The sequence below is a fragment of the Carlito syrichta genome, unplaced genomic scaffold, assembly GCF_000164805.1.
Source record: "Carlito syrichta isolate Samal-C Ts95f unplaced genomic scaffold, Tarsius_syrichta-2.0.1 Scaffold303073, whole genome shotgun sequence".
Lineage (NCBI taxonomy): Eukaryota > Metazoa > Chordata > Mammalia > Primates > Tarsiidae > Carlito > Carlito syrichta.
The window spans coordinates 235781-250454 of record NW_007247169.1 but is presented as its reverse complement, the minus strand read 5'-3'; positions in this window follow the sequence as shown (position 1 = coordinate 250454).

Sequence of the window (14674 nt, the reverse complement as noted above, 5' to 3'; positions counted from 1 at the left end):
AGCCCATGGGTTTGAGACCAACCCGGGCAACTTAGCAAGACCTCATCTCTACAGTAAATCAAAAAATTAACTGGGCGTGGTGTCGCATGCCTGTAGTTTCAGTTACTTGAAAGGTTGAGGCAGAAGGATCACCTGAGCACAGCAGGTTGAGGCTGCAGTGGCTGTGAGCGTGTCACGGCACTCCAGCCTGGGTGACAGAGTGAGACTCCAACTCAAAAAGAAGGAAAGAAAGAAAAAGAAAGAAAAAACTGGGGAGATGGTCCTCGCAAAAGAACAACAACAAAAAAATCCACAGTAGAGGAGTCAGATCTTTTTCGCTAAAGACCCGCTGGGAGACCTCCTTTCTAGGCCTATACACAGTAAACTGTCCCAGAATGAGGGGCTTTAGTTCATAGCTTGGGTGAAGTAAATGGGATAGGTTTGGTAGTATTGAATGAGGAAGTGGTTTTCTGCATGTCTGTCCTTTTCCCTGGAACACAGTACTGAAATGGAAATCCTAAGGAGTGAATGGAAGTGATTCCATTTCCCTCTAGTCATGAGAAGAGGAGCCTTCCCCTGAGAATCACCTTGAACACGGTAGCCCCTAAGTTATGTGCACTTGTTGAGTGAAGCATTTTTGGTAGGGAAACGAACAGCAGTTGGAATTTGAAGCCCTAAGTACTAGTCACAATTCTACCACTTACACTACATGTGGCTTCAGCCAAACCATCTAGTGTCTAGATTCCCACCAATAAAATGGAGAGTTTGATATCACCTGTGCTATTAACACTGCCAGAGCACTGGCAGAGCAATTAAAAACCTGTGAGAAGAGAATATGATGATCTAATGAGCTTTTATGTGTGTGTTTCTTTTGAATTTTGCTTAGCACCCAGCCCATGCTAGTCATTTAATAAGTATCCAATAAATAATGTGAGTTGAAAAAAATGAGAATGGAACCCCTGTTTTCAGGCAGAAAAAAGAATTTGATGTATATGGCAATTCTTTTAAAAGATGTTTTGCAAATTTAGTGAAACATTATATGCATAGAAAAAGTTAAATTAAGCTGGGCATGGTGGCTCACACCTGTAATCCCAGCACTTTGGGAGGTGGAAGCAAGAAGATTGCCTCAGTCCAGGGGTTCAAGACCAGCCTGGGCAACTTGGCAAGACTTTGTCTCTACAATAAATAAATAAATCAGCCGGGCATGGTGGTACACACCTGTGGTTCCAGCTGCTTGAAAGGCTGAGGTGGAAGGATTACCTGATCCCAGCAGGTCAAGGCAGCGGTGGCCATGAGCATGCCACTGCACTCTAGCCTAGGCGACAAAGTGAGACTCTGACTCAAAGAACAACAAAAAAAGACAAAAACAAAACAAAAAAGAAAAAGTTAAATTAATAAAATAAAAACTATCCATACAACCGGAATAATAAATGTACATAAATGTGATGGTCTTGAGCCAATGTGTGCCCCATAAGCAAATTTCCTCCAAATAACAGTATTGTAAGGATTAAAGAAACATGGGAGGCTGGGAAGCCTACCTTCCTCATCCCTGCCATGAACACAGAGGTTGCTGTGGATGCAGGAGGAGGAGGTAGGTGGATGCACACTCCGACACAGGTAACTGTTTGACAAGCTTAGCTTTTAGGGAGATAAGACAAACCCAAGGAAATAGTTTTAGCAGAGATTCGAGCACAGTAAGCAGTTCTGCTGCTTTCACTCTTCCACTTGCCTAAAAAGTGCTGTTTCTGTGCCATTCTCTATTTTTCTCATTTTCTAACATAAAGATAAATTACTTTTAAAATCAGAAACCCATAAACACAAATTACTATTTGAACAATTAAAGCTTGATCCCAAGACAAAACCTAGCAACAGGTGTAGTCATAGGCAAGCCACTTTATGTCTGAATAGCAATTATTTCATTTATAAAATGAATGAATAGTTGGACCACAATCATTTCAGTAGTTCTCAGTAGTGTTTGCAAAACTTTTTTTGGTAGTCGTTAAATTGTAATATGTCCTATAATAAAGAGTCTATACATATTATGTCACATTTTGGTGACACTAATTTCTTCCCATATGCTGTAGTTGCCTTAGAATGGAGGAAGGCACCATGAGCAATAGCTTTCATCACTGGCTTTCAGATCTCTAGTCTCTGACAATCATCAGTCAATTAAGAAATGTGTATTGAATGTGCCATATATCTGGGCATATTTGCCTATGTGTAGTTGTGAGCACATAAGTCAATAAACAATGTGAGTGCTTCCCATGGTTCTGCCACTCTATTCCAAAGAGTCACACCCTACTATGGCCAGAAGCCTCCAGAGGTATTAAAACGATAGAGGTATCAGCAAAGCACCATGAGAATATTCTTTTTTTTTTTTTTGAGTTGGAGTCTCACTTTGTCACTCAAGCTAGAGTGCAGAGGCATGCTCATGGCCACTGCAGCCTTACCCTGCTGGGCTCAGGAGATCCTTCTGCCTCAGCCTTCCAAGTAGCTGGAACTACAGGCATGTGCCACCACGCCTGGCTAATTTTTTTTATTTATTGTAAAGACAACGTCTTGCCAAGTTGCCCAGGCTGGTCTTGAACTGCTAGGCTCAGGCAATCCTCTTGCCTCTGCCTTCCAAAGTACTGGAATTACAGGCGTGAGCCACTGTATCCGGCTTGAGAATATTCTTATTGTTTCAATTTGGAAACTTTCCCTAGTCTCCACAGATTCCATTCCATAACACTTACCCCCTTTTAAAAAATTCTGAGGTTTGTTTGTTTTGTTTTGTTTTTTTAAATTTTTTCAGAACTGCTACTGCATTGGAATAGGAAAATGTCAAAATCCTTATGGAGACACTACTGGTCACAGATAGTTGTACTGGGGTCTCATTTCATATCTGACAGTAAACTATGCTAGTTTTTTAAACGTTGGGCTTCAGTTCTACCTTAGACTGTACCATTGAACTTCACTAGATCACCCCTAAGGTCCCTGCCATTTCTGATTTTTTACCTCTCTTTCCATACTGCTTCTGGGAGAAAAGAGGAGCTGGATTCAGTTTATAAGCAGAATAAACTGCTGTGTTGCTGTGAACTGAACACAGAGGATAGGTAGAGGGCATAAAGAGAAAAGCCAGGCAGAGTCCTTGGCCTCAAGGAGCCCTCTGAACTCACATTCCCACCCTTATCTCCTTCATGGATACCTACCTGGCAGTTTCCCCACAGCCTACTCTCATATACTTATTTCTCTCTGTTGCTCTAATTGAATCAGTCTTTGGATTTCTTTGTGATTCAAATACTGGGCCAAGCCAGTCCTTTAGTCAGGACTCTCTGCCTCCTGCATCTCAAATTGGAATAGTCACAGGCAGGAGAGTGTTCAGGTACCACGCTGTGGTTTGTATTGGCAGGGCTCTGAGGACTCCATATAGACTTTGTGTCTGACTGAGATGCCATGTCTTCATAACCCCAGCCTTCCTGTCTCCCAGCAGTCAGTGCTGCAATAGATTGTGGATGGTGCACTGAATTGTGCACTCCCTTCCTTTGCACTTACGATATAAGGCAGCTATGATTTCAGGTAAAGAAAGCAAGTCTCATATAGACCAATGGAACAGGATAGAGATTCCAGAAGCAAAATCTCAATTTCTCAATCAACTCATCTTTGACAAAGCCTTCACCACCAACCACTGGGGAGAGGAGAACCTATTCAGTAAATGGTGCTGGGAAAACTGGCTGACCACATGCAGAAGATTAAAACAAGATCCCATACACAAAAATCAGCTCTAAATGGATCAAAGACCTAAATGTAAAACCTCAAACTATAAGAACCTTAGAAAATGCAGGAGATACCCTTATGGAAATTGGAACTGTCAACCAATTCCTGGTCAAAACACCAAGCGCCCATGCCATAAGAGATAAGATAGACAAGTGGGACCTCATGAAACTGACAAGCTTCTGCAAAGTCAAAGAAATCATCAAGAGATCAGGGAGATAGCCCACTGACTGGGAAAAAGTATTTGCCAACTGTATGTCTGACAAGGCCTAACATCAAGGATCTCCAAGGAACTCAAATGTGCCGAAAAGAAAAAAACAAACAGCCCCATTACAGAGTGGGCAAAAGATACAAATAGACAGTTCTCAAAAGAAGATGTACAAGCATACAACAGATACATGAAAAAATGCTCCGTCTCACTAGTCATCAAAGAAATGCAAATTAAAACTACACTGAGATACCACCTAACTCCAGTCAGGATGGCTATCACTAATAACTCAAAAAACAGCAGATGCTGGAAAGGATGCTTCTACACTGTTGGTGGGAGTGAAAACTAGTACAAAACAGTGTGGCAATTCCTAAAAGACCTAAAAGTCGACTTTCCATATGACCCCCAATCCCCTTACTGGGAATATACCCAGAAGAACTCAAATCACTCTATAAAAAGTATACCCACACACGTATGTTTGTCACAGCATTGTTCACAGTAGCAAGAACATGGAACCAAGCATGCGGCCCATCAAAAGAGGACTGGATTAACAAAATGTGGTACATATACACAATCGAATATTACACAGCCATAAAGAAGAACAAAATCATGAACTTCACAACAACCTGGATGGACTTAGAGTCTATAATACTGAGTGATCTTTCACAGAAACAAAGAACTGAGTATCACATGGTCTCACTCATAAGAACAATTATTGTAATACTATAAGAGAATGATTGGCAGTAATGGGAAACTGCTGGGAGGGGGGCAGGGAAGCAGGATTGGTAGTAGTGGGAATTTGCCTGGGGAAGGAAGGTGCACACCTCATCAACAAGGGTACCTGCATAATGAACATTTGTATACCTAACCCTGGATTTACCCCACATCTTTAAAATAAAAAAAAAAAAATGAAAAAATGAAAAAAAAAAGAAGGCAAGTCTAAAGATCGGCCCACACAGATTTGGGTGGGCCAGCCTCACAACATCACTGCTAATCTGGGCTCTTATGCCCAGATGGCATAAGGCATTTGAGCTCCGTGGGTCTGTTGGCGATATCCATGTGTGTGTGCTTGGGAAAGAGCAGGTGACATGGCTGCCTGGTTCTGGGAATGGAGAACAGGCTGGGGAGAAACAACTTTGTATTCAAACAACCCCTTCCCCCTAACACACACACTTTTCAAAAATTTCTTTGGTCCTACAAGGTTTTTGTAGGAAGGTGGATGGTGGGATACACAACAGAACCAAGAGAGTCAAGTCAGGTAGAAAAGAAGTCAGAGAAATAAGCAATTTTCTTGTGAGGAGAGAACTTTAATAGAGGGCAAGTAGAGTGAGTAAAACTACTGAAATAAAACTCTGGAGCAACTGAGACCCAGAAAAGACACAGATGAAGTAAGTTATCAACTATTAATAGCCTTAGAAAACTTTGGTGAGATAAATGCTCTGCAAGCATCCCTTCAAAATCAATCCAAACCTCTCTGTCTATGGCACCATTTAAGTCCAACAGACCCACATGCAGGTAGTAATTGTGCTCCTGATGGAGAAGCATGACATTTGACCAAGAAGTGTTTCATTAGGAGTGTGAGTTGTAGGGTTACACCATCTGGATTCACATTTGGCTCAGCTGGCTTCACTGACTGGGTGGTCTTGGGCATATTATTAACCCTCTCTAAACCTTCTTTTTAAAATAGGCTTAATTGTAGTGATGCTTTCATAGAAAGGTTGTAAAGATGGAACAAGGGTGTGCATATGAAGCCTTTGGTTCAGTGACTGTTACAGAGTGCTAAGTAAACATGATCTATTACTCTAATAACTTTTACTCCAATTTACTCGATAAGGTGGTTTTTTTATTGACATCTAGTTTTCCCTCTAGATTGCAAATCCTTGACGGAAGATACGGGCTGGTTATTCTCTATTTGAACTTCCCTCCTTCTTCCTAACTCCCCACTCTTCTCCAACTGCTCTGAGCCCCAGAGGCTGATCTTGTGGGACTGTCATCTTCTTTTGCAGCCCAGCTTCTGATGAGGACACACAGGATTGGAAGGGCAGAGACTTCAGGCTATCTATTTTCCTTTTTCCCTCCTTATCACGCAGCAGGTGACTGTGGCCACCTTCCTACTGTAGAAGCCACAACTCCCGTCTGGACCCTCTACTCTGGCTACAAATCTCAACTACTTTGAAAATGCTTTCCCCTTGCTCCTTCAGGCCCACGGGTAATGGTTTCTGCTGTAGCCACAGGGTATGTCACTATCTTTTGTTGATATCTCTAAAACCTTTCTGTCTTTGCAAATGATCCTGTTACCCAACCAGGATAGATGGCAGTTCAATGGTCACAACCAGGAGGATTTAACAAAGGGAATTTTATTGCTGGCAACAAGTAAGGAAGACACTGGAGATAATTCTCCAAAGCAGTGCCTCCCTAAACAAAGGTGAAACAGGGTTTTTATTAGGCTGCTTAGCTAAGTTACTGTATGCAGAGGCGGAGTAAAAGTTGTAGATCATGGTTCTGTGTACCTCACATGCATAGAAAATGGTGAATAAGTTTCTATCTTGTGGCGGGATGTGGCAAATGCTCAAATATATTTCTTGTGTGATTGAGTGAATAAACACAAAAAAACACATGTAGCTGGTTCGGGATCAGCAGTTGGCCTCATGGCAATCACCTGGGATAACTCCCACTAGCCCAGCGGCAGGAATGGGGTTGCTAGCAGTTAAAGGTATTTCATTTTGAAAGGCAAGTTGCAACTATAAAGGCACCAGGCAGGTTTTATTTAAGAAAGGCCAAATGGCCCAGAGACTGGCCATTTCATGGAAATGGAAAAAGAATCTTATCTAAAATCCCTCTTCTGAAGTTGACAGTTTACAAGCCTGCAGTTCCTGGAAGCCATTTGTTCTTTAAAAAATCTGATTTTGCTGAGTACAACCTTGTAAGATTCCAAGGGAAGTATGTAATCACTCAACACGACCCCCTCCCTTACCTAAACAAGGGTATAAGACTTCTCCTGTTCTGGGGCACTCGGTTTGGACGCATTCGTTCCATTGAGCCCACTGTGCTAGCCAGCATAATAAAGTGCCACTTCCTATAATAGTCTTGGTGTCACGATATCTCTATTTTTCCTGCGACAATCTGGGTGAGGTTTTTTAGTATGGTAATGATGAGCGTTTTCAAAGTTCGTCTCCAAGTCAGGGGTCTCTGGATCCAACTGGTTTTTGTTTTACCAGGGCTGGGCTTTTTCCTGGAACTTTTCTGAAACAAAAAGAACTCAAGGTGCAACAGGCAGAAGTGGGTGCTTTTTCATTGCCTGTACCCGGAAAAACAGGGACCCTGGGTTATGGTCTCTTCAATTAAGCTCTCTTCAAGTGCTTTTCTGGTTGTGCCCTATTTCCTGCCAGGACTGTGACTGGTGCTTCATCTCACTCATTTGTGTGTGTCTTCAAGAGCCATATCATCCATGAAGACTTTCTCAAAGCCAAGAATCCACTTGGTCCCTGGGCTGGACCCCAACTTTGGGGGTGTCCCGTTCCTGCAACACTCGTACCCAGTAAAAAAGAAACAAGCAAGCAAGCAAACAAAAATCTCTCTTTTCAATGAACATTTAATACATGTTATAAGGCAGATGAGAGGACCTAGAACTCCACCAACCCTATCAGGTCAACCTTTCTGGAACCCAAGCTTTTTCAGAACTCACAATGCCACTGATCCGGTCCAGATCCTCTACTTTTTTCCTTATCTTTTTGCAGGTGACAGTCAAGCCTATGATACTTATAACTGAACTGTCCAAGCTTATAACTAGATGCTTTTCTGATTTTTTTAGCCTAGTGATCTTTCCCCTGCCTGAGTGGCTCCTGCTTGACTCTGAGGGCCAGATATGAAGGCTTCTTAATGGGGAAAGAGTCTCTGGTTCCAAGTGTTTTCAGACTGAAATTGGTGGTTTTGACTTTGTGTGCAGGTGGAGAGGCTTCCCATTCAAGGAATCATTCTATACAGTGAAGATGAAGGCAGCCCCTGGATGGTACAGAGGTGAGGGCCTACGACAGGGCTCCTTGGGCACAGAAAAGGAATGCAACAAAATGGACTGAAGAGGAAAGGTAATGGCAGAGTTGCAGTCTCACTTCTGAGTGAGATTTGCTGTGGGCAGCACTCCTTAAGCTCCTTCATTCCTCTCCTTCAAAACTTCATCCAGTCTCAAACCTCTCTTTGTTACTGAAATGCCAGGGGTTTGGTCAAGATCCTGTTGCTTACTACTGAGAGACCCAAGAGATTCAAAAGAAAACTATACTTGCTGTAAAAGAAGCGTTCATTGCATTTTATATATATTCCTAACTCACGTTCACTATATTTTATAAATTCTTAGTATTTTAAATCCTACCTCAGACCCCGTAGAACTAGGCACATGTCAGGTGCTGGGTAGTAACTGATTGTATAGTTATACAATGTTTTAAGCAGTGTTTATACTTAGAACTTTGTTAAGCTTTTGTTTGTCCCAATTGCCATGCTGGCTTCTTTTGCTTCCACAACTGCTGCTAGCAGTATGTAAATGTTAAGCAATAAGCCCCTCCCGGACATTCCTTTGCGTAGATTGTAGTAGACTCTGAGGTGCTAGCCACTCTCCTGGTGGGCTCTATGTTGGTTCAAACCTCCGGCTCCCATGCCAAAGTTAATTTACATGCCGTGACTGTGTAAACCTAGCTTATCTGGCATTCCATTCCTCCCATTTGGCAGTTACTTGTCCATCACAATTAACTAAGCCTGAGCCCGCGCAAATTGAACTCGAATCAACCAAAGTCTTTGTATCTGCGTCATATAGTTTTTATCCAATCCTGTGTGCACAAGTTTGTAAAGCCACCATACCCCTTCAGAATTATGTATAAAAGGTGCGTGTTAGCCTGGGTCGGGGCTCTCTTCCCTGAAGTTGCTGCGTCGGCTTCAAACGGGATGGTGAGCCCAGACTCGAGCCTGAATAAAGACCCTTGTGTGTTTGCATCGGAGCTGGCTCTTTGTGGTCTCTCAGATTTAAAATCTTGGGTTTAACAGCTACAAAGAAAGTCAATCACTGAGATGACAAGTGTTGCCAGGGAAAAAGCCTTTTTATTTGAGTGATATCAGTTGAGGAGAACAGAAGATTCAGTCTCAAATCTGTCCCCTCAACTGACCGATATTGGGGAGAAGGGATATATCTTCTTGTGGGGGTGTTAGGGGCTGAAAAAAGGCCATTTTGGTTATATTAGAAAAGGCATTTTAAAAAGACTCAGAAACTTGTACCAGGAAATTTTTTTTTGTAGCTGAGTTGGGCTAATGTAGAAGTCACTTGAATTTAAAAATGAACATTTTTTTCTTCTCCTCATTCATTGCCCTTGGATCTTGTAACTGTTGCTAGTACTGAAGGGAACACAGCCATCTGCATCGAGCCCCCTAATAAGCAGGAGATGCAAAAGAAAGTGCACATCCTTTAAAAAAATTCTTCGCCAGAACTAGATAAGAAATGGGCTCTGCTGAAACTCCTTAAAACCCAGAAATGTATCTGTTCCCTTAGTCTCTAGATGACAACTTCTTTCTTTCACATCTTTTTATTAATTTCATATATAATGTTAAGCCTTGTAAACCAGAACTCCTGAAATAAGCAAACAAACAAACCAAAAATACTGTAACCAACTGAAAAGTATGCAACCTCAAATTGTTCAAGGTAATTGTAACCTAAAAGAATGACAGGATTGATGTAATCTGAACATCAGTTTATGACAGTAGCAGTTTGGGGTGTAAACACTGATCAAGAAAGAAACTGGGGGGAGAGGGACAGGAGAGGGGAAGTAAAAGAAAGGAACTGAGTAATGGTCATAAGACACGTAGTCATTATTAATCAATAGTGGGAAAAAATAAGAAATTGTATGTTTTATTATAAATACTAGATGGAAACTGCTCGAATGAACAGGTTTTTGGTGGATACATGGCCTGTTCCCTGATCCCATGGTATCAGAATAAAAGGCCTTACTTCTCCCAGCTATCTGCCGCTCATATTTGACCATGAAGGAAGCAGCCAATTGTTGGATTGGACCATATGGGGGAGGGGAAGGACAGAAATTAGGGAGGGATAAGGAAGCAGCCATGATGAATAAGGGGTCTGGCATCTTATCGTCTGAATGGGATGGTGAATTTCAATCCCTCCTTCCTTGAGGCTTGTCTTCCTGAGAAAGGAAGTCTGTTAAAGCAAATATAAATTTCAAGTTTTAACACTGAGAGGGTCAATTCCTATGTTTACTAAATATTAGCTTTATGAGGAAATTGGGTCAGTTTCATACTTATGCTAAAAATAATTACATAGAAGGAAAAGAAAAGATAGGGCAACTCATAGTTCCATTTATTTTTAGTCATTCCTTACTCATCAGTAAATCAAAGGTAGAGAGTGTTGATAGAATGTGCACATATTAGGAAATTAAATAAAAACAGTTGAGTTAATTGTATACAGCATTCTCCTGTTCCAGTAAAAATGAAATATGTATGCATATACAAGCTACGAAATATAAATGATGTAATTTTGATGATTCCAAAGAATGAAATGCTCTTACATTTGCATTTAAAGCTGACATTGCACACTATAAAGATGAATGGTAACATTTATCCTAATAATTAAAATTTCTAATGTTTCTTTACTTAGAACAGCATTAACTAGCAAATAAGAGCCACCATGACAAGTTGAGAGAAAGACTGTGGAAGAAGGTAAGAGGTTTATATTTTAGTACTGTCGATAGCAATTTTCCTCAGCTTTTTTTCTTCTTTTTTCAGAAAGCAGAATTTATTGAGAGGGCAGAAAATCTCCCACAGGGAGGGGACCTGAGGGGGTTGCCCAACACTTTTCCTCTGATTTTTAAACAAGGGATCCCACATTTTCATTTTGCTCTGAACTCTGCAAATGATGTAGCCCACCTTGAATAGAAATGATATCCTGCTAGAGGTGGGGCAGAGAGAATTTTTCTGGCATGATTCCAAGGTCTCCAGCTCAGTGACTGGGCATGACAAGGGTACTGCCAAGACAAAAGAGCCAGGAGGAAAAGCAGGAGTGATAATAATGACAATAATAAAATATCGAGTTTGAAACACTTTTGGGACATTTGAACACCATCAGGCAGGGATTTGGAGAGTCAGGCCTGGAGCTTAGGAGAGAGACAGGTTATCCATGGGGTAAAGGGAGAAGGTCTGGTAAATGGCGGAGAACATCCAGGGACTAGTCACAGAGAGGCAGAAGAGCTCCTAGGGAGAATTCTAAAAGAAATTGGAGCAGCAGAGAAGGCAGAACCTGTGTATGGTATTGGGAGTTCAGAAACCAATACTTTGAAATACGGTACTTTGTACATGCTGAACTGTGTATGTTCTTCAAGTCCATGGAATTCTCCCCAGTGATCATTTATTGCCTCGCTACAGAATTCCTCTTCTCTCCCTCCCATAAACTGTTTCGCCAGGATGCAAGCTCCCATTCTTTCTGTAACCTCAAAAAGATATATAATCTTCTCCACCCCACTGACGGCATGGGTCTTCGTTCTGAAGGCTCCTGTGTGTTCACACTAAATAAGTTTATACACCTTTTCTCCAATTAATCTGACTTTTCTGGGTTGATTTTTTTAGTGACCCTTCAGAGGATGATGGGTAGTTCTGTTGGTTCCAAAAATAGGGTAAGACTTGCCAATGACACCCCAGTTACAATAAATGTCACACTTCTTAATTTTTCTAACACAAATTAAATTCTGTCTTGGGATCCCATTTAAAGGATTGGTACATTCTCTCTAGTCAGTCATTTTGCATGGCTCTGTGATCTTCTGCTAGTTATGTAGTAACATCCTCAAGATTTACACAGTATTGTGGATTCCTTTGGTTTCAAAATATTGCTGTCACACCCCTTAGCTAAGAGAGAAGGTTCCAAAGAGTAGCCAGGTGTGGTGGCTCATGCCTGTAATCCCAGCATTTTGGGAGGCCAAGTCCAGAGGACTGCTTGAATCCAAGTGTTTGAAACCAGCCTGGGCAACATGTGAGAACTTGCGCTACCAAAAAAAAAATTTAGCCAGGCACGGTGGTGCACATCTGTAGTCTCAGCTACTCAGGACTCTGAGGTGGAAGAATCTGCTGAGCTCAGGAGATCTAGGCTGCGATGAGCTGTGATTATGTCACTGCACTCCAGTCTGGGTGACAGTGTGAGACGTCAACTCAAAAAAAAGAGAGGAGAAAAAATGTGTAGGTAGCCTCTCCCCCCACTCCCCCACCCCTCACCCCCCACCCCCGCCTATTTCTTTTCTGTAGGTGGATTTAGAGTGAGGCAAATGAAGCTTAAGTTTTGAGGGCCCTTTCCAAAGTCCTGTACTTAATTTATATGCAGAATTTTGTTTGTTTGTTTTTCTAAAAGGACCCTGAGATTGTATAAGCTTCAGGTTCTTGGAAGGATCAGATACTGTATAATATACACACTAAACCCCAGACAAGCTAGTAAGGTGGTATGCTCTAGGATGGGTGTTCTTGCTGGAAAGTGAATATTACAAACTTTCTCTGATGCCCTTTTCATTGACAAGATATTTAAGGAGGAGCTACCAAGCTGGAAAAAGTAAAGACATTTTTTGAGAAAATGCCCTGCTGAAGAACTGTTGCTATATCTGTGCAGTATTTATTGAACATGCAAAGTGTGTATACTGCTTAGAGTATTGCCAGCTGCTGTTGAAGCAGAGTACCCAGTGTAGCTTGGACATAGATGAGTTTCTTGTAGGCGGGTCTAAATTAAAATAGGGTAAACGTTTATATATCTTTTTTATCCATATATGACCATCACTCAACTGACCATCATATGATCAGACCTGGTCACCTTGAGAGCTGGAATGTGAAACTACTAGTACAGTACAATAAATCACAGAAATAGGAAATTACCCAAAACACAGGACCCCCCCCCCCAAAAAAAATCCCACATCTAGTTAGGCAATATCTTTCATTATTTAGAAGGTCCTTGTGACCTAAAAGGTGGTGAGATGGTAGTCAAAACTCATGACCACATACCTGTAACTCTCTGCTCTTAGCTCATGATTTACTTAATTGTCATTGTAAGATTATACAAAGCTTCTTATCAAAGGTAAGCATGTCCCTTTCTCTTAAGGTACCCACAACTCTTCCTTGAGTGTGCCTTTTTTCTGGCTAATAAATTCTTTCTTAAACTATTTTTTGGATTCACTCTGAAATTCTTTTCTGTGGCAAAGACAAGAATCCATGGAGCAATACACCACATGCCACCTAGCATCATTGTGACAAATATATTTGAAAGTTTCAGTGGCTTTTAACCCAATAGCAATTGATTTCTTGTTACGTAATTATCAATGCAGTTGTTCCCTCTTGGCAGGCAGGTTTCCTCAGTGTGACTTCTTTCTCCAGATGTCCTTGGACTGACTTAATTCTCCCCCATTTCGTGCTTATAGTTCTCAGAATAACTTTAGAAAGTACTGGGCCCAGTCGCTGTGGCTCCTGCCTGTAATCCCAGCACTTTGAGAGGTCGAAGCAAGAGGATTACTTGAATCTAGGAGTTGAAGACTAGCCTGGGCAACCAAGTGAGACCTTGTATCTACTAAAAAAAAAAAAAAAAAAATTTTAAGAAAAAAGGAAAGAAAGAACTGGGAAGGCAGTATCCTGAGATAGGAAAAAACTACTTGAAACAGCTGAGGTCTCATTCCTTTCTCTTCTAAAGAATGTAACATCTTAAATCAGAGAGGAACTGCTCAGGACCGCCCAGGCTTTGTTCTTCTTTCCCCAGAAGTAGGATGTCTTTCAAAGCTTCAGCCCAGTGATTCTTGTGATTCCTGAGGTATACAGCCTGGGACAGACTGCCTTTTGAGTCCCCCAGTTATGACGCAAATGGCTCCTGTGCAGTTGAGGCTACATCAATCCTGGGCAGCTTCTTGAAACTTGGGGAACTGGCACACAATGGATATTAGATTTCTCTTGTCCCTTGCTTCCTATCTGTAAGTAATAAATCTGCTTCATGTAATTTGTTGGATATGAGTGTGTTGTATCTCACAAGATACAGACAAATTGGTAACCAGTACCTGGTGAATCTGCTTCACAAAATTGGTGCAGTGAGCAGGGTCCTGTCTGATAGAGCCAAGACTTATTGGCAAAGTGGGAAGAGAGATACCCTCTAAAACATAGACATCAAGTTGGGGGAGCAGGAGTTGGACATTCAGCTTGTAATTTAGAGAAGGAAGGATAACAAATGAGACATGTCACCCCCACCCATGGGCATGAGTGAGCTGGCTTCATAGACTGAGGCAGAGAGAAAAGAATACAGAATAGGGGAGCATGGCAAACGATCCCTTAGATGTTGATGGGCACTTATTTGATTGCTCATTTCCTGGAGCCAGAGAACTCAGGAAAATACTCAGATGGCCCCTAAGACCCCTGAGAGAGAAGAGGAAGAGGCATCTGAAAAGGAACCAACACAGGCAATTAGGGCCTTCACAGAAAGGGAGTCTCACTATGTAAAGGACACATATGAAGAAAGGCCAGGCAAGTCTTATGCAACCTAGTTGGTGTGTTTGTTTGATAAAGGGATATTGCAGATCCAAATGTCTCTGTCTGAATAGTGCGGTTAGAAATGGATTAAGTTATTTGAGATTCGACTTGAGGCCAATGACTCTATACTCCTGTCAAGATAAAAAGAGGAAAAAAGCTGGGCTCGGTGGCTCAGCCTGTAATCCCGCGCCTTTGGGAGGCTGAGGT